A 25,203-nucleotide genomic window follows, 5' to 3' on the forward strand; every position below is an offset into this window, starting at 1 on the left:
CGTGGCTGAGAATGGGTGGGATTTAAGTGAAGATGAAGAAGCTCCGGAAGCTAGTGAAGAAATTGTAAATATATGCTTAATGGCTATTGGGGATTATCTACTTCAAAGGAAATCTCCACTTCAAATTAAGAGGTTTGCCTTACTTCTAAGCAAGACTTGTGGTACCTTGATAGTGGATGTTCGAGACATATGACCGGTAATAAGTCACTCTTGAACAACATTAAAAAAGTCACTGCTGGAAGTGTCACATTCGGAGATAGAATTAAAGGTGTCATTATTGGCATCGGTGACATCGGGAACGAGCACTTCAAGATATCTGACGTACAACTAGTCACGGGACTAAAGTACAATCTTCTCTCGATAAGTCAACTTTGCGATAATGGAAATAAGGTAATTTTCTATCCTACTCATTGTTCTATTTTTAACAAAGATGAAATATTAGTCCTTACGTGTCCTCGAGACAAAAATATCTATACATGTGACATGAGTAAGCATGTTAATATATGCCTAATCACTACTATAGATGACCCTTGGTTGTGGCATTGAAGATGAGGACACACAAACATGAAGTTGGTTAAAAATATATCAACTAAAGAACATGTACGAGGAATAACCAAATTAAATTATAAAAAGGATCACATATGTGAAGCTTATGAAATTGGAAAACAAATATGAACTTCTCACAAAGCAAAATTTATGGTATCTACCTCACGACCTCTCGAGCTTTTACACATGGATCTTATCGGTCCAGTCCCAGTACAAAGTCTCGGAGGATGTTCATATACTTTGGTAGTTGTTGATGACTATTCACGATTTATGTGGACAGAATTCCTCAAAACTAAAAGTGATGCTTTTGAATCCTTTTCTTCTCTATGCAAAAGAATTCAAAACCAATAAAATAATACCATAGTCCCTATTCAGTAAGTAGTTACCGTTCAATCAATTCCTTCTACCCTGCAATGTCACGATTAAATACAAGGCATCTATATAAGAACATATCATGGTAAAGAATTTGAAAATTCAAACTTTACAGGTTTTTGTAAAACTAATGGTATTACTCATAACTTTTCTGCTTCTTATACTCTTCAATCTAACGGAGTAGTTGAAAGGAAGAACAGAACATTACAAGAAATGGCAAATACAATGATAAATGAATATCGCCGTCCTAAATATTTTTGGGCCGAGGCAATGTCTACTGTATGCCATATACTAAATAGAGTCTTATTAGGATCTATAATTCAAAAGACTCCATATGAGCTTTATTTTGGTAAAACTCCTAAAGTTAATTACTTTAGAGTATTTGGAAGTAAATGCTATAGATTAAACTCCAAAGATTACCTTACAAAATTTGATCCAAAATCAAACGAAGGTATATTTCTTGGATATTCAACAAATAGCAAAGCTTATAGAGTATTTTATGGTGGAAGAATCAATGAACATAGCGTTTGATGAATCAAAACCATCACCTAAATACAAAGATCTTGTGGACAAAGAAGATGTCACACAAGACATTATTGAGTAAATTATTCGACAATTCGAAAATGTAAATTTTGGCTCATCATCCCCAACAAACCACTAGAATTGTTAGAAACAAATATTGAACTACCTAAAGATGTTCCAAACTTTAGAAGCCATCCTTTGGACAATATTCTAGGAGACTTAAGTGAAGGAGTTCAAACGCGGTCACAAGTTCAAAATGTTGTGAATCACTTTAGTTTTCTATCACAAATAGAACCTAAGACCGCTAAAGAAGCTTTGTTAGATGAAGATTGGATCTCTGCAATGTAAGAAGAATTTACCCAATTTTCTCATAGCAAAGTTTGGGAACTTGTTCCAAAACCCAAAGATAGTTCCATAATTGGAACTAAATGGGTATTTAGAAATAAGTTAGATGAAAATGAAACTGTTGTTCGAAATAAAGCTAGACTGGTTGCACAAGGCTATACTCAAATGGAAGGTATAGACTTTGATGAAACATATGCACTAGTAGCACGAAATGAGTCAATTCGAATGCTATTAGCTTTTGCATGTCATAATGACTTTAAAGTATATCAAATGGATGTAAAATCTGCATTCTTAAACGGGATACTAGAAGAAGAAGTATATGCTAAACAACCTCCCGGCTTTGAAGATGCAACACATCCAGAATATGTATACAAATTATACAAAGCTCTATATGGATTAAAACAAGCCCCAAGAGCCTGGTATGAAAGGTTAAGCAAATTCCTGTTAGAAAATAATTTTAAAATGGGAACGGCTGATAAAACGTTATTCACAAGACAAGAAACAATTGATATCTTTCTTGTACAAATATACGTAGATGACATCATATTTGGTTCAACAAATAATGCACTATATAAATAATTCTCTGACTGTATGAGCAAAGAATTTGAGATGAGTATGATGGGTGAATTAAATTTCTTTTTGGGATTGCAAATAAGACAATCGGACGAGGGCATTCATATTTCACAATCAAAATATTGTAATGAAATGCTAAAGAAATTTGAAATGGAAAATTGCAAACCAATTTCCACACCGATGTCAACATCTGAAAAACTAACGGAGGATCCCAAAGGAATTCCCGTTGACACTAAGAAATATCGAGGAATGATTGGTAGCCTATTATATATTACCGCAAGTCGACCCGATATACAATATAGTGTTTGCAAGTGTGCTAGATTTCAATTAGCACCAAAAGAATCTCACTTATCTGCAGTAAAAAGGATACTGAGACATCTTAAAGGTACCACGAATATGGGTCTTTGGTATTCTAAAGGAATACCATTTGACTTGACTTGTTATTCTGATTCAGACTATGCTGGTCATTTAGTCAACAAAAAAAGTACAAGTGGTACGTGTCAGTTTCTGGGTGGATGTTTAGTTTCATGGTTCTTAAAGAAATAAAATTCCGTATCTATTTCCACCACTGAAGCTGAGTATATAGATGCTGCCAAATGTTGTGCATAAATACTGTGGATGAAACAAACATTGGCAGACTATAACACAAAATTTGATGTAATCTCCTTTTTATGTGATAATACGAGTGCGATTGATTTAAGTAAAAATCCCGTGCTGCACTCTAGATCCAAACACATAGATGTGAGACATCATTTTTTACGTGATCATGTCAACAAAGGCAATATAAAAATGACTCATATTAAAACTGAGTATAACATCGCTGACATCTTTACAAAACCGTTAAATTCTGACAGGTTCACTAAACTCCGTTTGGATTTAGAAATGTTGGAATATTTAAAATAAGTAATATGTTCTCTAAATATATTATTTATATTGTGAGTAAACATTTATATATATTCTGCACTCTAGATCCAAATACATAGATGTGAGACATCATTTTTTACGTGATCATGTCAACAAAGGCAATATAAAAATGACTCATATTAAAACTGAGTATAACATCGCTGACATCTTTACAAAACCGTTAAATTCTGACAGGTTCACTAAACTCCGTTTGGATTTAGAAATGTTGGAATATTTAAAATAAGTAATATGTTCTCTAAATATATTATTTATATTGTGAGTAAACATTTATATATATATATATATCTATTTTAAAATAAAAAAAATTCTACTATCTGTTAATTCTCTCAAAAATTCAGATTTATCAATATCATTTATTGATCATATTTGGAGAAATTAAATGGACTAAGTGCATTGAAAAGAAATTTATTTTAAAATAAATTTAAATATTATTACTCATAAAATATCAAAATTATTCTCCAAATATATATATATATATTAATTCAAAAATAGTTTTTAATTATTTTCTAAAAAAATAAATTATTTTCTATTTTTATTTAGCCACAACCCAACCCAATTGTAATCTAAAACCCAAACTAATTTTCAGAAATGGGCCTATAATATTTTTTAGCCCAAAAATTATTCAGCCCAAAATCTGGTTACCCTATTTAATCTGAGCCATTGATTATAAATCAGATCTAATCCTGGCCGTTTATATTCATAAATAAATAACAGAAATCAGGGTTTGCATTGTCCACTCAGTCTCTCCTCTCGCCTCTTTCTCTCTCGTTTTTCTCTCAGAAACCCTAGATGTCGTTCTTGTTTTTCCGATGAGTTCATCGACTTCTTTCACTCAAAACACAATAAAACCTCATTTTTCAGAAAATATACATATACTATTAAGCGATTTAATCATAAATCGATTAAATCGAAGTTTAGGGTTGGGCAAATCAAAGAGATTTCGATTAATATACTCAAGTTCAAATCAATTGAACTAGGATTTTGAATCGGAATATGCATACACAAACTTATATATATACACTTGTGTTTGACTGAAATCGATGAATTTTTAAAACCCTATCTCTATGTGTTGAGCTCTTTTTGCAGGATAAACGAAGAACAAGAGAAGAAGAATGGTGAATCGAGGAGAAAAGTGATGTTTGGCGAAGGAATCGGCATGACTCAGTTGAGTCAACTCGGATGAGTTACCGAGTTAACTTACTGAGTCACTCAACTCTGGGTCAGACGAGTTGAGTCATGTAAGTATCCATGAATGCTTCAATGCCATGGACTCAGGTCTATCTTTTAATTCGAAGCTGATATTGCGTGACTATTTGGATATTTGAAATAAACTGTTTTGATGTTTGAACTTTGGATTGATTGGTTGTTTGAGTTCCGATTTGATGTTTTAGTTAAATTAAACAAAGTTATTTTTGGCTTAAATAATTTTAATCCCTGTGCATGAACTGATTTGTTGAATTATCTAAGTTATCAGTAGTGTATTAACAGATTCATCTTGATTTATATGTTAAACTTGATATGTGTTGGATTATTTGAAGTTATCAGTGGTGTATTGACAGATTCATCTCGATTTAAATGTTAAACTCGATTTGTGTTGGATTATTTAAAGTTATAAGTAGTGTATTGATTGATTCCATTTAAATGTAGAATTTAATTTATGTTGGATTATTTGAGTTATCAGTAGTGTGTCGATTAGATTTATCCTGACTTAAATGATTAAACTCAATTATGGTGAATTATCTGAGATAGTTTAAGGGATTATTTGTACTCAATTTGATTAAGTGATCAATCAATTTTTTTGAAGTCATTTGCTATTAATTCTGGTGCATGTAATTCTAATGAACTAATTCATTAAAACAGTTTAACCTAATTCGAATTCTTTTCTTTAAATTATGGACTGTTATGAAAAGTAACTTAGTCAGTTATATGCTCAGTGTATAATCTCAATATGATTGTTTATGTGTTTGAATTAACTAGTCTGTATAATGATTCACTGAGCAATACAAATCTGGTTCCTTGCCATTGATGTGTGAACTGGTGGAATTAACATGATCATTTGTTAATCATTTCAAGATGTATGACTAGTTTTGTTCATTAAAAAGATAAATTGAAAATGTGAATCAGTATATTATGATTATTTGATGGTTAATTAGAAGTTTATTAACAATTGTGAAATAAGAATACTTTTGGTATGAACTTTAATCAGATCAATGACTGTATGTTTTAACTGCTCATCTAAAATGAGAAAATTTTGAGAGATATCTGTGATGTGTTATGTATCTGAACTACTGCTTCTTGACTCTGTAAATTACAACAGTTTATAATTTGTCTTGATGAAATACAGTGAGTAGTATATTAATATAAAATTTAAACTTAAGTGATTGATTGTTTTGAATAAATCAAATGTAAATTTGTGATAACACAATGGAATGATAATACAGTACTCAAAGTTTTTGCTATATGTCATAAGTTTTTGTTTACTTGGTTCAGTAGACTTGTAAAAATTATTTGCTGATTTATAAAGAGTGATTATTGCATTCCTCATGTAGTATAAATCACACACACACAATGCCCTGACATTAAGACCTGACTGGGAATCCTTAGAGAATCCCAGTATCTGGATCACTGGTGAAACGACCACAGATAGAAACTAAGATCATTTTTGCATCTTTTACTGATGAGAAGCTGTTTATGACTTTATTTGGTTGCTAGCATCCTCTATACGAGTGTATGAATGTTTACAATTGTTATTTGGTTGCTGATGTTTGTATGAGTGGAAATTAAATGATCCAAAAGAATCCAAAATCAGTCACATCAATCATGAACAGTTGAGTCTTGGTCATTTAATTCACAAATTTACAAAGTGACTGCACCTATTTAATGAACCTCTGTCCCTTTTTATAATATCTATTCTTTTTAGCACTCTTTTATTTATAAAAGGAATATATTAATGAACACTCATGGTTCTTTAATGCATGCTTCATTAAATGCATATCCACTGCCTTGAGAGTTCTATTTATTGAACTCTCTTCACAGACCTTGCATACATAAGCACTGCATATCTTCTTGCATAAATGCTATCATATAAAAACAACCAAAATTAAAATGCAATCAGTAGAAGTCAACATAATCTTTAAATAAAATTGGAAGTAAGTGTCTAAGTAAGACAATGCATGTGGTTTTTGTGCTTATTACTTGAGTGGCTTGTTGACAAACTTACATGAGGTCATCCAAATCTGCTTTCCATTTAAAATATGTACTATGCATTTGTATTCCATGCATACACATACATATGCTAATTCTTTATTCTAATCCACTATGCTACCACAGGAGTTCTTTGAACTCTTTATAAGTCCACTGCTATGCATGCATTGTATCACACACATACACAAACACAAACTGCACTTCATTTCTTCTGTGTGCATTCAATTCCTCTTGCATGGACTCTAGAATCTCTCACTTTTACCTAAGTAGAACACCTATGCTTCTCCCTCTCATTGATATCATTGATGGGAGATCATTAACCAACTCTCCTCATCAGTAACATGAATCACTCTTCCCATACTATAATCATCACTATCCTCACCATAAAAAACAAAATCACAAAAACATCACACACCAAGCACCTTTATATCATAGCACTCATGAATACACACAAAGAGTTTGGAACTCTAACTCAATTCAAGTGATAAATGCCACTCCTCTAAACCTTGCACCACCATCACAAACACTACCCACACCTTCATTGGTCAAACTGACCAATTCTGGTAAACTCAACAGAATGTTGAAAAATATTCAAACTGGAATGATAATTCAAGTTGAGCAAATGGTGAACTCTTTAAGATAATCATGGCTGCTAAATGGGACAACTTTGTTTTCTATAGAGGTAGGAACTATCATGTGAATGTCATAAGTGAATTCTATGTGAACATGAAAGTCTGTCAAAGGGAAGATGGTGTTTATTATGCTTAGTCTTATGTGCAAGGGATTAATTTGAAAGTTGATAGTAACTCTATCCAAAAGGCCATGAGGTTAGGAAGTTATACTTTGAAAAAACCATGCATCAATATCTTTGATAAGTTTGTCTTTGATCAAAAGGAGTTTGAGTTGTATGTTGGTCTCTTCTGTGATGATGATGTGCTTTTGGGTCTCTGTGAGTCTAGCATGGGTATACACTTTAAACACTTCACACACACATATCAAAAACTAGCTGTCATACTTAGGGCAAACATTCTGCCTAAACCAAAACAAGATAGAGTTTTTGATTTTGTTGATCTTAAGGTAATGTTTCAACTAGTAACTAATAAGGTTGAGTTTAACTTAAGTTATGTCATAATTTTAAACATGATAAATGGGTTTTATGAAGAATATATGCCATATGCCTAGCTTATGACTTCTCTTTTTGAAATTAATTAAGTTAAACTATTCAAAACCTTTGCTAAGCAAATTGAATACTTTAATGTTGAAACTCTTTACCAAGATAAGGTCCCCTTGAGTGTGTGTAAGCCCCAGCCTGTGAATCTGATTAAAATGCCTAAAATAGTTAATCTTGAGAAAACCAACAATGAGGTTAACGTGCTAAAAGTTGAAATAAACAGTCTTAAAGTAATCAATCTTAAGTTGGTCAATAGGATTAATTACTTAGAAGAAAAGATTCTTAGGAAAGAGGCCTTACTTGAGGATTTTGAAGCAACCTCAAGAAGGCATGTGAGTGAGGAGGCAACTGAGCCTATGAGAGTTGGTGAAAAGGTTGATGAGCTTGTTTTTGTTGGTAAGGGGAAGGATAAAGTTGCTGGTGTTGGTCAGAAGGATGATGAGTTTGTTGGTTTGACAGATATTACTGTGCTGCCCGAGTTTTGTGAGACTGATGGAAATCTGGGTTTTATTGATGTTAACAAATCTCCTGTCAAGGAGTGATCTATTCTGTGTTACTTGTTTTTACTGCTTGATGGCCAAGCATTATCTGTAGTTCCTTTTTGCTGTTTTTATTTCTTCAAGATATGTTTCTAGGTTGGTTGTTGGTTTGTGATGTTCCTTAAGTTCAATTCTTTTGTTTTAAGAACTGTTGATTGATATGTTGTACTTCAGTCTGATCATTACTGTCTTCTTAAATTTGAAAAACTGTTGTTGACATGCTGTTAATTCTGTTTGAACTCTAGTTGATTGATTTTAACAGATATCTAGTTCAAGTTGTGTTATATATGAACTCTATTATGTTCTTGAATCTCAAACCTGGAATATAAAACTGTTATTAGGATATAAATTAATTCTTGCAGGTTCTCAGATTTGTTTTCTTCTGTAAAAAAAAATTGAATACTAACATGTTGAGTTCTATAATGACTAAAGTTAGCTATTTGAACAAGTTAAAATTACTTTCTAAAACTAAAAAATGTGGTATTTAAATACCTGTCAAAGAAAGTGATTTTAGTGTTAAATATCTATCAAAGTATTGTTACTTTGCAGTAAAAGTTTTGATAAACCCCGAAATTTGATTTATTAGCTCATTTTCCATTAAAGTTTGCTAGTTGTATAAGCTATACATTGTGCAGAATGGAAAATATATATGCAGGTATTGATACTTCCAGCATCACTGTGGAACATCAGCAGATCAAATAGTTTGAGTATTAAGAACTGTTTAATACATTAGTATCAAACTTTTCTGATTGTATAAACTGAACAGTTTTTGTAAAAACTATTATATTATTTGATGTACACTAACTTACTAATTCACTAACTACTAACCTAGACGATGTTGCAATGAAAACATCCAGATTTTTAAAAGATCTCAAATTTGACTAACAATTAGCAAACTTGATGATCAGATAAAAAACAATTTTTTTTAACAAAGCTTACTCGAATGATATTCACAGTTTATTTTTGTTTTTAACCCAAAAAGGAAATCAAGAAGTCTAGTATACATAATAGAAATCTCAAGTTCAAATAAAACTTGTATAAAATTGGAAGAACATAATTCTCTCTAAAAAGGTTACTGGTATAAATTAAAATGAACAAGGCATATGGAATCTGGTATTTGAAAACAAAGATAGGTATACACAAAAATGGTTATCAAGAGATTTTTTTAAAATATCACAGTTTGGCTCTTTTCTTGCATTAAAAACTGAAATCTTTAACTAAATAACATATGGGCCGAAATAAGCTATGATTTTTTTTTAATTGACAATTGTTTTAACAAATTACAATTAATCAAAACAGAGAACTTGACTATTCAGCTAATCAACAGTGTTGGTTATAGCAAGTCTTTTAGAACGAGATTATTACAACTAGCCTATACATTTTCTTTCAGATTCATACAAATGATCAAACAAGATCAAATTAAAATTAGTTTACAAATAAGCATACTTTTATTAAATCTGAGATAGTATAAACCAAAATAGATGTTCTTTTAAACAAACATGAGTAAATAAAGTGCAGCAAAAATTTTATTAAAAGGAAGAGTTTTTTTAAAAAAAGGAGAAGAAGTTAGAAAAATGGTGATATCTTAAAATCAAAAGAATAACTTCTTCACATTTTTACTAAAATAAAAACTTCTTGTTAAAAAGGATCATAATATATCAAGGGGAAGCCAATTTTATACTCTTTTGACTATTCTTTTTGATATTATCCGAATAAAAGGGGAAGAAAAAATTAGACCCCGAATTTGAAAATTTTAAAATATTCTTGCTAAAATGACATAAAATCTACATCAAAATGTATTTCTCTGATAAGCTGTTCAGTTTTGCGGGAATTAAATTCAAGGGATATACATCAAGACTTTCTCTATTATATATTTATGTGAAAAATATTTTTCAAAATACATGCATACATTTAGGGGAAGCACACACTTAGAAAATTTTAAATTTTAAATTTTATTTGGCAAATACCAAAAAGGGGAATATTTAAAGGACATCTGTGATTAATTATTTATTTTGGTATTTACATAATTTAACATAAAATTTAAAACACGTATATCCTCTCCAAATATGCATGAATTTAATTGACATAATCAAAAGTGAAAAGCCATATCTAGCAAAATATTTTCAAAAATGTTTTTTCAAAATATATTTATATTTTTATAAATACAAGAGATATTCTAATTTACTGAAAATTAAAAAATATATTTTTAAAGGAATATTCTCCAAAGCAATGAGATCGTAAAAGAACTATCCAAAATATGATCTTTCTTAGGCTCTCTTGCAATATTAATAAGGCAACAAGTGTTAAAAAGGAATATAAGAACTTGGATATTCTTTAGAAGGCTCGTGCTAAATTTATTTCAAAAAACAGATGTTTTTAAAAGGGATAAAATATATATCTTTCAATCCATAAACATTTATAAATCCAAAGATATATATTTTACACTCTTAGAAATTAATATTTGATAAAGAAATATTAATATCTCATTTTATCCCCCTCCTCATATTTTTCAAAGTAATTTTCTCTCTTATCTCAAATATATTATTTATCGGAGAAAATATTTTTAAATACTTAAAAATATTTCCCACACTCTAAAAATATTTTACATTTAAGAAAATATATTCTAAGTATTTATTATAGCCCAAACTGAGCCAACAAAGTCTATCTTCCTTCATAAAAGATCGTTCATATTTTATTTGGAACCGAACCCTGATTTAATCGTTTTTAATCCAAATAAAATACTTTCACTTTCCAGAAAATCTTGAAACTTAATATTTGTCACTTAAATGGTATTTTATATGCATGGTTAAAGTTTCGTAATTTTTAAGAAAATTTGTCCGGGTGTGATTTTTCGGGGTGTTGACCAAGACTTTGACCGAGCGTTTGACCAATCTACCTTTGACTAAAATTGACCAAAACTTGCAAATCATCATTTTATGATATTTAGATAATTATCATATTTTTGATTATATTTATTAAAGGATTTTCAAAGTCATTATATTTAATGGTGCTAATTACTTAATTAACTAAGTAATTAATGATTAATTGAAAAAGCTAATAACTATTATTATATAATTAATAGTTGCTGGGATTTTTCTTTTTTATCCTATATGCAAGTTGCAAACAAACACACCTTATCCTCCATGTCATCAATCCACACCACTCTCTTCATCCACCATTCAATTTAACTCAATCTCAACCACTCCCTTCACCTATTTCTTTCTATAAATAAACACCCACCCCCGCCATTTATGAACACAAGCTAAGAGCTAATTAATTGCTGGGAATTTTTAAGAAGTATTCTCTCTATACACTCTCTAAAATCCAAACCCAAATATTTCATCTTAAAAACCTTCTCTCTTACAAATATATATCATATATTCAAGGTTTTTGATCTTGAAGCTTAGTTCCACCAACCAAGCTCTATCATCCCAAGAAAAGCTCATCCACACCACTTTCTTATCTCCCGAAGGGCTGCCAAAGTTCGACCAACAAGCCAAAATCCGGCCGAACCTCCAGCGAATTTTTCCGGAGAACTTTTCCGTTCATCTCTTAAAAGTGGTAAACCTCTTAGCTTTCATCCGAGTCTTTACGACCACTCTTAATATTCATATAAGAAGCTTAGTACCACATTCTCTTCATCTCTACATGCTCTTATATAGAATAACTTGAAGAAAAACAAATCTGTACAAGGATTGTTTTCAACAAATTATACACTTTTAGCACAAAGTGATAATTTCATACAACGCTTGGTTTATATTCCTTACTAGCACCTTTAGTGTTTCGTGGAAATTAAATTACAAAGCTAGCATTTTATTCTTTAAACTTAAACGCACTTATTTTGGCCATATATTGATATATTTGTTATAATTATTTAACTAGACCTAAGCGACTTCCCTTACTAGCACCTTTAGTGTTTCGTGGGAAAAACTTAAGGCTTATATTATATATATCTATATATTCATGTTTATTATATTTAGTTAAAAGATTTAAGTGAATTCCCTTACCAGCACCTCTAGTGTTTTGTGGGAAGATCTTAAAGCTTTTAAGTAAATATAAGTATATATATAATCGTACAAAAATTAAGCGATTTCCCTTACTAGCATCTGTTAGGCACAAAAAATGCGCTAATAATTCATGCAAGTATATGCGTTCGCAAGTAATATAGAATGATTTCTAGTTCGTTCCCACAGAGACTCAGACTAATTATATTCAATTAACACTCATTCACCAATGTATGATTACTTCTCAATGTCAAGACAATAACACTTAAGGTTGATTAACTAATTATTAACTACAATTGACTACAAAAATAAAACACTTAAATTATTACTTGAATTAATAATATTAAACACACATGAGATCATAAGTTCATTACTACTTCATTCGATAGTCATTGTTATTACCCTTAACGTGTAACGGTGATGATATTAATCGAACAACACGAAACTGATAAAAGCCAACTTTCGTTGTACTAGTACCATTCTACCAAACATCCACAATTAAGATAGAAGTTGCATAGGCATCAATTATGTTGAGACCTATATGTCTACAGAATTTGACAACATAACAATTAAAGCGCAAGTTATTCGTTATGATTACACAGGGTAAGTAAAACGGCTAGAGTTACCCACTAATCATGCATACAATACATGAACCTATGCTAGCATGACAAGTTCTAAATCTTAAGATTCACTGTCGCTTCACAAGAGATTAATAGGCTATCTTATATGTTTGCGACGCACATAAGACGAATAAGCACAACCTATACTAGATATCATACAATCATCACAAACCAAGGTATTAAACAATTAACTAACGAAATCCATAGTAAATCCGCTATGACCCCATGATCACGATTAGTCCATGATAGAACTCATCGTCACCATGGGTTCATATGAAAACATGATAATAACATGATAATATAAACTAACTAACTATTTATTAAAGCAGAGTACGTCACAAGAGTATTAAAGTTCAAAGTAAATAAAACTAGCATCCACTATTACAACGAATAAAAGAATCATAAATTAACGTATGCTTCTTCTTCTTCGTTGCGGTGTGCTAAAACGGTCTTCTTTTCTTCTCTCCTTGCTCCTTGCTTGTTGAATACTTCATTTTGTGAAATGTCTCTGAAGATTACCTATATAGAAGTCCACAAGAATCAGCCATCTCAGAAGTCCAGTAGAACACGACTTACCAAAAATCAGAATTGAATTTCCCGACTCCGGGCGGCCGCCCCAGCTTCCCAGGCAGGCGCCACAGATCCCAGGCGGGCGCCTGGCAGGCTTCTGGAAAAAATAATTTCCTGCTCCTGATTTTGCTGAATTCTTCACACATTCCCCCAAGACTGATCCCAAGTACTTCCCTAGGCTTATTTTGATGAAATCTCCCTGCATACGCATGTTATACCCTGAAATGCAAAAACACTCAAAAGCGCATCAAATACACAAAATACTTGATTTCAAGACATCAATTCAAGCCATTATAAGACGTTCTAAGTGGTATAAAATGCTACTTATCACACCCCCAAACTTAAATCGATGCTTGTCCTCAAGCGTCACAGACTCAGAAATAAAATAAAAACATGCATGAATGCAGATTACATGAAATGCATCGATCCCCCTCGCGATGACTGAACCAACCAACACATGACATCTCAACAAATGCAATTAGGCGACTAAAGGTCAATCAAATCACGCAAGCTAACATACAACTAGAAACATGGTGTATGCAGATGCTTAACAGATATGCTTCGAAACTAGATCAATTATCATAACTCAATTATCCTCAAGGCAATCACATGATTATACAAAGAATAAATTCTAGACACAAAATGACTTATAACACTTCAAGATCACTGAAGCTTATTACGGAATCATGCTTTTATTCAACACAATAAACAAATGCTTATTCGATCGTGCAATGAGTGAGGTCCACAAAAGACTTATGCAATGGCATCCATTTTACGAGCGTTAGGTTAGCGGATCCCAGACTATAAAAGCCTTAAGTCACTAGGCACAAATTCCCCTAAGAACTTAATAACTCGAATACCAAAGAGCTCACTCGTGATCAATTATGCATTAAACCATATTTTTTTCTCTTTTTTTTCTTTTTTCTTTTTTTTTGAATTTTATTTTTTTTGAATTTTTTTCAAATTTCTGAGCAAGTGTGTTTCGCTCCATCTTGCTCAACCCTAGACTACTCACATAAAATACGAGCCGGCTACTAGCCATTTGACGCCTAGCCACGACTAGCAATGAATTTCAATTTTCACTCCAATTTTTTTATCTTTTTATGCCTTTTATCATTAAGAGCCTATCATAAATTCTAAATATAATCAATAGATTAACCTCAAAAACCATCAAACCATGACAACAATCTAGTCCTTAAGCATACTCTAAGACTTAGTGAAATTACAAGTGTTTCATGGTATATGCATGAGCTAAATGACATGATAAATAAAACTATAAAATAAAAAATAAAAAAAATTCAAAAACTATATGGAAAAAATATGCAACTATATGAACTAAAATATCATGAATATGTAACTACATGACAAACACACACAAATATGCTCCTTAACTACCACCCCCAAACTTAAAATATTAACTATCCCCAGTGAAGGTAGTAGAAAGGAACACAGGGTATACCTACTCAGAGAAATTATCATCATCACCCTCAGAGGGTGGAGTGTCAGGAGGTGGATAAACAAAGTCCTCACAAAAAATGGGCCACTGGATGTCAGCTCCAAGGCCTCTGAAAGCAGTCCCAAGTGCTAGGGTGAGCTCCTGAGCAAACCTACTATGCAACTCGTACATCGCATCCATCCTCCTGGATAGCCTCCTATACTGGGCATCAGTCATCCTTGAACTAGCACCTCCCTGAGCTCTAGAAGAACCTGCCTCATCATGAGCCTAACTGGGCCTAGCCATCGTAGCACCAGCTTCTGGATGTCCTCCTGGAAGACGATATCCCAAACCATGCTCCTCAGGCTCTCCACCCGTCCATTCCTGCATTGCATTCAGCATCGATGAATCAATAGGAGCGGCCGACATCTGCAGGTGCTCATATGAAGGCCAGTGGACTCCAACTGCCTTGTACAGCTTCGTGACAGTAGAGGCATAAGGGATGTTGCTTTGCGTCCTCCCCCTCAAAAACTTCAAAATCCCTTGGTAGATGAACTCGCCAAGGTCCACATAATACTCCTCATTCAGGATACCCCATAACAACCTGACTCTCTCAACTGTAACCTCATGTGCATGCGAAGAAGGCAAAATATTAGCATAAATAAAGGCATTCCATGCACGGGCATACCTGTTCATCGCAACAGCCGAAAAAGAACGATACTCATTAGATCCCATCTTAAACTTCCACACCGTGCCCGGCTGACAGAGAGTAGCAACAATCAAATCCAAATCAAAATCCTCGGGGGTCTTCTTATTCCAATTCTCCTCCTCGGGCTTCCTTTGTCGCTGCCCAATAACACGGCGAATCGCCTCGAGCTGGTAATCAACCGTAAGCCCCCTAACAACAGTATACCCATTCTTGTCAGCCTTTGCGTTCGCATAAAACTCACGAACCACACTCATCGGAACCGCCTCGGGCGACTCACAAAAAGAAATCCACCCTTTCTCAGCAATCATCGGCAATAACTCACCATCCCTCCCTGATGGAAAAAATCTCCTCTCCTTCAGAATCGGCTTAGTCAGAAGCCTAGTATACTCCTCCTCAGCAGCCCTATCTACCAATCGGGGCCTCACAGTAGTACCCCTCAAAGAATCAGCAATAGGAATGGTGCTACTGCTATCAACAGTTCGAGATCTCTTTGGGGCCATTAAAATTGAGAATAAGTGTTTGAGAGTTGTGTTTTGTGTGTAGGAGAGAGTCTGTAAGTTGAAAGTATATGGGAGTGTATACGAGAGGTTGCGTGTATATATAGGGTAGGATTTAGGTTTAGAATTAGAACAGGAGTGGGGTTGTGGATTGTTTGTAGGAGGAAAAACGTGGGTAGTGGGGTTATGGCTGGTGGTATTCTTGTTTTTTATATTCTATTTTTTTATTAGGCCGAAAAATTTTTCCAACAGAAGGGCTCTAGGCGGCCGCCCGGGCTTTCCAGGCGGGCGGCCGGGAGGTCTCTGGAAAAAAAAATTTCTGCCCATTTTTTTCTGATTTTTTTAGGTTTTTGGATAGAGTACCAACTTCTAAGGGTTCCTATAGTCTCAAATCTTGGGTTGCCTCCCAAGAAGCGCTTCTTTTACGTCATTAGCTTGACGTAGAGTAGCTCGATCAAGTTGACAATAAAATGACACTAACCACTTCCTGGTTTTTCGTGTCCCCATAATAATGCTTCAATCTCTGACTATTAACCTTGAATGCTTGGCCCGGATCGTTCTCAAAAATCTCCACCGCTCCATGTGGAAACACAGTTTTGACGATAAATGGTCCAGACCACCTTGATTTCAATTTTCCAGGAAAAAGTCGGAGACAAGAGTTGAATAAAAGAACTTGTTGCCCTGGCACAAATGACTTAGGAGATAACTTCCTGTCATGCCACCTTTTCACTTTTTCCTTGTACATTTTATTGTTCTCATACGCTTGCAGTCGAAATTCATCAAGTTCATTTAACTGAAGCATTCGCTTCTTCCCAGCTGCATCTTAATCAAGGTTTAACTTCTTTAAGGCCCAATACACCTTATGCTCAAGCTCCGCAGGTAAATGACATCCCTTACCATAGACAAGTTGAAACGGGGACATCCCAAGTGGAGTCTTGTATGCTGTTCTATAAGCCCAAACAGCTTCATCAAGCTTCAAAGACCAATCTTTCCTTGACGGACAAACAACTTTCTCTAGAATGCGCTTGATCTCTCTATTAGACACTTCTGCTTGACCATTAGTTTGCGGATGATAGGTAGTAGCAATACGATGATTCACATTGTAGCGTTGCATTATAGAAGTGAACTTACGGTTGCAGAAATGCGACCCCTCATCACTTATGATCACTTGTGGCGTTCTAAACCTTGTGAATATCTGCTTATGAAGAAAATTCAACACTACCTTTGCATCATTTGTCGGTAGAGCCTTGACTTCTACCCATTTCGAGACATAATCGATTGTCAGTAAGATGTACTGATTATTGCAGGACGAGATAAATGGTCCCATAAAATCGATTCCCCAAACATCAAAGACCTCAAATTCAAGCATCACATTTAAAGGCATCTCATCCTTTCTAGTAAGATTCCCAACTCTTTGGCAATGATCACACCTTAAAACGAACTGATGTGCATCCTTAAACAACGTAGGCCAGAAAAAACCTGCTTGCAGAATACGAGCTGTTGTCTTTTCACCACCATAATGTCCACCATAAACTGTGAAATGGAAGTCTCGTAATATGCCCTCCATCTCACAGAATGGGATACATCTCCAGATGATCTGGTCAGCTCCTTGTCTAAACAAGTATGGTCATCCCATATATACCACTTTACCTCATGCAGAAACTTCTTCTTTTGAGCTATATTCATATTAAAAGGCACTATATTGCTGACAAGATAGTTCACAATGTCTGTGAACCATGGTTCTTCCTCCTGAACTGCGAACAACTACTCACAATGTCTATGAATAAGTCTAAGCTTCGAATCCTTCTTTAAGACCAGATAGCGAATGGCAGCGTGATCAGTGAATACTGTCACCTTTGTCCCAAGTAGATAAGATCGATATTTTCCGAAACCAAAAATTATAGCCAAGAGCTCCTTCTCAGTAATGGTGTAGTTCAATTGAGCTCCATTAAGCGTCTTACTAGCATAGTAGACCACATGAAAGATATTATTCTTGCGCTGCCCAAGAACTGCTCCCACTGTATAATCACTTGCATCGCACATCATCTCAAAATATTCTGTCCAATCAGGTGCCGTTATAACTGGTGCAGTTATTAAATTCTTCTTGAGAGTCTCGAATGCTGCCAAACATTCATCATCAAATTTGAAAGGCACATATTTCTCAAGAAAGTTGCACAACGGCTTAGATATCTTAGAGAAGTCCTTGATGAAACGCCGATAAAAACCCGCACGACCAAGGAAACTACGGATTCCTTTCACAGAAATAGGTGGCGGAAGATTTTCAATGACCCCCACCTTGGCCTTATCAACCTCAAGGCCCTTGCTAGAGACTTTATGCCCAAGAATGATGCCTTGCTGCACCATGAAGTGACATTTTTCCCAATTGAGCACCAAATCAGTTTCCGCACACCTTTTGAGCACCGAATGAAGATTATTCAAACATTCATCAAACGAATGTCCAAAGATGGAGAAGTCGTCCATGAACACTTCGACATTATTTCCAATCATATTAGAGAATATAGCTATCATGCATCTCTGAAAAGTGGCAGGTGCACCACATAAGCCAAACAAAACTCTGCAAAAAGCAAATGTGCCAAATGGACAAGTGAAAGTAGTCTTTTCTTGATCTTCTGGTGCAATGCAAATCTGATTGTAACCCGATTAGCCATCTAGAGACAATAATACTCATGACTAGCCAACCTGTCAAGCATCTGATCAATAAATGGAAGAGGGAAGTGATCCTTCCTTGTGGCTTTGTTCAACTTTCTGTAATCCATGCATACCCTCCATCCTGTGACTGTTCGAGTGGGGATGAGTTCGTTCTTCTCATTTGCTACCACAGTAATACCTCCTTTCTTAGGTACACATTGCACGGGGCTCACCCAAGAACTGTCAGAAATAGGATATATAATTCCTACATCCAGCCACTTTAGAATTTCTTTCTTCACCACTTCTTTCATGATAGGATTAAGTCTTCGCTGTTGCTCAACAGTCGGCTTACTACCTTCTTCTAGCAGAATTTTATGCATATAGTACGAAGGGCTGATCCCTTTTATATCTGCTATAGTCCATCTGATGGCCGATTTGAATTCTCTCAAGATCATCAAGAGCTTGTCCTCCTCACTACCTGAAAGGTCAGATGCAAACATAACAGGAAAAGTAGATGCATCACCTAAAAAAGCATATCTCAAGTGTTTAGGAAATGGTTTAAGCTCTAAAGTAGGTGCTTCCTCAATAGATGGTTTGAGCTTTCCCTCAGCATTCTAGAGATCAGTATTACCAAGAGATTCAAATGACATGTCTAATTTTCGCCTCCAAGGAGAAGCATTTAGATATTGTAGTTTCTCATTGCCTTCCTCATCTTCATTGTCAAATTCCCCCACTAAGGCTTTCTCTAAGGCATCAGACATTAGCACATGATCAAGTTCTGAAGTTACCGCAGAATCAATCAAATCCACCTTTAAGCACTCCTCGTCTTCTGTAGGGAATTTCATCGCCTTGAATACATTGAATGTCACATCCTGATCCTGCACCCTCATAGTAAGTTCACCTTTCTGCACATCTATCAAGGTACTTCCTGTAGCCAAGAAAGGTCTTCCCAAGATTATGGTAATCTTCTTATCTTCCTCGAAATCCAGAATGACAAAGTCTGCAGGGAAGAATAACTTATCCACCTTTACTAACACGTCTTCCACGATTCCTCGTGGGTATGTAATAAAATGATCAACCAATTGTAGAGACATGTAGGTGGGCTTTGGATCAGGAAAATTCAGCTTTTTGAAGATAGACAACGGCATCAGATTGATGCTTGCTCCCAAATCACAAAGGCACTTGTCAAAAGACAACTTGTCAATGGTGCAAAGAATGGTGAAGCTACGTGGATCTTTAAGCTTGGGAGATAATTTTTGTTACAGCACAGCACTGCACTCTTCCGTTAGAGCAACGGTATCAAGGTCATCCAGTTTTACCTTCCTTGAAAGAATATTCCTCATGAATTTCACATAACTAGGCATTTGCTCCAGAGCCTCAGCGAAAGGTATGTTGATGTGAAGTTTCTTGAACACCTCCAGAAACTTACCAAATTGCTTATCCAGCTTTTGTTTTTGCAATCTCTTAGGAAAAGGTGATGGAGGATAGAGCTGTTTCTCCCCTGTATTACCCTTAGGCAGAGTGTGTTCAACAGTAGTCTTCCTTGGTTCTGCCTCTTTTTCCTTTTGCTTCTCTTCTTCATCTACAACTTCAGCTCCTTCATCTTTTGTTTTTTCGGCATCAACAACTTTTCTAGACCTTAAGGTAATAGCTTTGACTTTCTCTTTAGCTTCCTTCCTGCCTGGCACTTCAGTATCGCTGGGAAGTGTGCCAGGTTGATGATTGAGCATGGCATTGGCTATTTGACCGATTTGATTTTCCAAGGTCTTGATAGAAATAGCCTGACTTTTGCACAATAGCTTTAGCACCTCGAAATCAGTGCTAGAAGGTGGAGCAGCACCTCCTTGTTGAGTATATGATTGCCTTTGAGCATATTGCTGAGGTTGCGTGAATCCAGGTGAATTAAACTGTCTACTTACACCTTGCTTATATGGTTGCTGAACAGTATTCTGAATATTGCTCCAGCTGAAATTGGGATGATTTCTGTTATTAGGATGATAAGTAGCTGGTACAGGTTGCTGCGGTCGTTGATAATTGTTCACATACTAAACAGATTCATTAATGAGAGAACACTGATCCGTAGCATGAGAGCCTGCACAAAGCTTATAGACCATAGCTATCTGATTGACTCCATAGTTGGCTAAATAATCGACCTTCATAGACAGCGCTTGGAGCTGCGCTGCAATAGCTGTGGCTGCATCAACTTTCAAAATACCTGCTACCTTTCCAGGCATCATCCTTTGAGTTGAGTTTTGATGCTCATTTGCAGCCATAGCTTCAATAATATTATAGGCTTCAGTATAGCTTTTGGCCCACAAGGCGCCTCCAGCTGCTGCATCGAGCATGGGCTGAGATTGGGCCCCCAAACCATTGTAAAACCTAGTGATCACCATCCAGTCAGGCATACCATGATGTGGACACTTTCTCAACATCTCCTTATAGCACTCCCATGCTTCGCACATAGATTCTGTTGGTTGCTGCGCAAACTGAGTAAGAGCACTCCTCATAGCTGCAGTCTTGGCCATTGGATAAAACTTCACCAGAAACTTTTGCGCAAGATCTTGCCAAGTAGTGATGGACCCAGCTGGTTCAGAATGTAACCAGTCATTAGCTTTATCCCTCAGAGAGAATGGGAAAAGCCTTAGCTTGATAGCCTCATCAGTAACACCATTATATTTTAAAGTACTACAGATCTCGACAAAATTCCTGATATGCATGTTGGGGTCTTCAGTCGCAGCACCTCCGAAAGAAACAGAATTCTGCACCATCTGAATAGTGCCCGGCTTGATTTCAGAAGTATTAGCCTGAATAGCCGGACGAAGGATGCTTGACTGAATGTCATCAATTTTAGGCCGAGAAAAGTCCATAAGAGCTGGATCTGCTGCTAGAACTATACGATCACCCATGATTATTGGTTCTTTTTGCTCACTCTCTTTATCCGAATCTTCAAAATCTATCTTCTCCAGAATATCAAGAACATAGTCTGTCTCCTCAGCCGTATCTAAAGTCCTCTTGTGAGTGCGAGAACTTGTTGCATAAACGCTCACTAGAGTACCTGAAACACAACCGGAAACAATAAGTAACAAGTCTTAATCAATGAGTCTTAATGACCACTGATGGCAAGTACATAAACTAAACAAATTAACACCGAGTCCCCGGCAGCGGTGCCAAAAACTTGTTGTTAGGAAAATGTGTATTAGTTTGATGATAAGTTAAGCAAAATACTTAAGTAGAAATCTAGTGTTTGTAGCCTCAACGGATAAGACCATTTTGGCTATCCGTTGATGGAGTAGCTTTACTTAGAAATGAGTTTAGTATTGTAGCATATTTCAGTTTCTGTATTTAAGTTATAATTCTTAGAAGTTGTGGGAAATTATAAGTCATGTTGACTACTAGTGGATATGCAAATAGGAGGGCTAATTGTAAATATTTCATGCCTTGTAATTTTGTATAAATGAAGTAGTATCAACTGATAGATTAAAGGCCTTCAACGGATGAGAAACAAAGCTTCAACGGATGTCTCTAAAGCTTCAACGGATAAAATCCATCAACGGATGAGTGCATCAACGGGTAAAGCTTCAACTGATAAAGCATCAACGGATAAAGCCATCAACGGATGAAAGCTTCAATGGATGCTCAGTTCAATAGCAGTTGACAATGACAATTCATAAGCTGACAGAGGCACATGGGTTGACAGAGATAATTGGAATGTGGTAGCCTCTTGGAGGATTCAAGAAAATGCAGTATTTCCATTCTGGTGCAAACAAGGAAGTATTCAAAGATTAACAGATTATCCTAGATTGCATTGGATAGAGAAATGAAGAAGAAACATGTGAAGAACTATTTTAAAAATTGTATTTTATTTTTGTCTTCACTTGTAAACTTGGTGATATATAAACCAAGTTGCAGCTAGTAATTAGATTATGAATTTTCCAGAGCTGTTTAGAAAAATATAGAGAGAAAATCATCTAGTTTGTACTAGGACGCGGCTGTGATCAATTCTTTGAATCACAGATTTTTTGAAATACACATCTCTGGTGGAACAACAAATCCACCAAAAAAGTTTTTGAAGCCTTTGTGTTCTTTACATTTGTGTCTTGAATATATATCTGTCAGCACCTGTTCAAAGCAATTCACATACAATTGTTCATCAAAACACTTAGCCTTTGAAACTGCTCAAAACTTGGAAAAGTTTTGAGATTTACATTCAACCCCCCTTCTGTAAATCTCATTGTTAGTTCTTAACAATTGGTATCAGAGCAAGCTCTTAACATACAAAGAGTTTAAAGATCTATCCTACTAACATCATGAGTAAGAAGGATATTGGAGTAAAGATTCCAATCCTGGAAAGAGATAATTATCATCACTGGAAAGTGAAGATGCATCTACATCTTCTCTCTCAAGATGAAAGCTACATCAACTACATTGAAAATGGTCCTCACATCCCTCACAAGATGGCCACAGCTTCCACTGCCATAGTTGTTGTTGGACAGTCTATTCCCAAGCCAAAAGCAGAATGGACTGATGAAGATATTGAAGAGGTTCACAAGGACAAGAAAGCCATGAACATTCTTTTTAATGGCCTAGACCAAGATATGTTTGATAATGTCATTAACAGCCAAACTGCTAAGGAAATTTGGGATACTGTGCAACTTATCTGTGAAGGTACTGAACAAGTTAGAGAAAACAAAATGCAGCTTCTCATTCAACAGTATGAATATTTTTATTTTGAAGAAGGAGAATCACTGAATGATACCTTTAATAGATTTCAGAAACTGTTGAATGGATTGAAGCTGTATGGCAGAGTGTACCAAATCAAGGATTCTAACTTAAAATTTCTGAGGTCTCTACCAAAAGAATGGAAACCTATGACTATTTCACTAAGGAATTCTCAAAATTATAAGGACTTCACACTTGAAAGATTATATGGAATTTTGAAGACCTATGAACTTGAGATGGAGCAAGATGAGCTGTTGGAAAAGGGAAAGAGAAAAAGTGGATCAGTTGCACTTATAGCTGACAATGAGAGAACTGAAGCCAGAAATGAAGAAAAGACAATGCCAAGTCTCAAAATAGGCACAAGCAAATCAGAATCAAGCAAGGGAAAGGAGCAAGTAGCTGAGGTTGAAGACAATTCCAGTCAAGATGACTCTGATGATGTTGATGAACATCTAGATTTTCAGTCCAGAAGGTTTGCAAAGATGAAATTCAAGAAAAATACTAGATTCACTAAGCCAAACAAGAACATGGTGGACAAATCTAAGTTCAAATGTTATAACTGTGGCATAAGTGGACACTTTGCAAATGAGTGTAGAAAGCCAACTTCTGAAAAGAAGAAATTTGAGCAAGTGGATTACAAAAAGAAATATTTCGATTTGCTCAAACAAAAGGAAAGAGCTTTTCTGACTCAGGAAAATGACTGGGCAGCTGATGGAGTCAATGAAGATGATGATATGGAGTATGTCAACCTAGCCCTAATGGCTAATTCTGATGAAAATGAAACTAGTTCCTCAAGCAACCAGGTAATTACTACTGACCTCTCTCAACTTTCTAAAAATGAATGCAATGAAGCTATAAATGATATGTCCAATGAATTATATCATTTACATGTTTCCCTTAAATCACTAGCTAAAGAGAACACAAGAATTAAAGAGAATAATTTGTTTTTAAGTGTTAGGAATGCTGTGTTAGAGGGCAAGGTAATTGAGCTTGAAAAGATTAAAATCAAATGCTTATCTGTTGAGAGTGAACTAGAAGAGTCTGTTAAGAAAATAGAAATTCTTTCTAAACAATTAGAACGTGAGCAAGAAGTAATCAAGGCCTGGAAAACATCTAGGGATGTTAGTGCTCCGATTGTCAAGGTTCAGGGAATTGAATCACTCTGTGAGAATGCCTGGAAGAAAAACAAAAAGGAAGTAGAATTAATTGATGGATTGTCAACATATGTGGAATCAACGGATGATGAAAGTTATCCGTTGAAGGAAGAAAAGGAGCATCCGTTGAAGGCTCATCAATTAAAACATGCAAGTGATTCGAAAAAGGACAATTTGAAAAATCTCAATAAGAAGTTTGGTTCAACTTCCAAGAACTTTGTCAAAGAAGAGGCTAGCACATCCAAAGATGCCAGTAAGGTGAACATAGGACACATGACTTTAGATCAGTTGAAAAATAGGCTTAAGTTGGTTGAGGATAAAAAGAAAACTAAAAGGAAATCTAATAGAAATGGGAAGGTAGGGATTCACAAGCACAACAATTACACACCTGATAAGTATGCTCCTAGAAAAAGTTGTGTGCATTGTAAAAGTGTTAATCATCTATCTACTAACTGCAAGTCTGTTAAGAATGCTCTTATGCCTTTAACTCCTTCCATGCCTAACATATCTATGTCACATCTGCATCCTCATGCACATTTTGCAAACATGCCATATATTAATAATCCTTATTTTGCTGCATTCAGTATGCCTCAAATGCCATACAACATGCCTATGTGGAATAACATGTTTGCACAATCTATGCCTTATCA

At 35.0% G+C, this 25,203-nt stretch overlaps 1 non-coding gene across 1 annotated transcript; it reads left to right on the forward strand.

The window, feature by feature from the left end:
* Positions 1–21,083: 21,083 nt before the first annotated feature.
* Positions 21,084–21,190, forward strand: LOC141681804 (small nucleolar RNA R71). The gene has a single exon (XR_012559228.1). It is a non-coding gene; the product is annotated as a small nucleolar RNA R71 (small nucleolar RNA).
* The last annotated feature ends 4,013 nt before the right edge of the window (positions 21,191–25,203 follow it).

This window comes from Apium graveolens, chromosome 8 (genome assembly GCF_009905375.1).
Source record: "Apium graveolens cultivar Ventura chromosome 8, ASM990537v1, whole genome shotgun sequence".
NCBI classification, from domain to species: Eukaryota; Viridiplantae; Streptophyta; class Magnoliopsida; order Apiales; family Apiaceae; genus Apium; species Apium graveolens.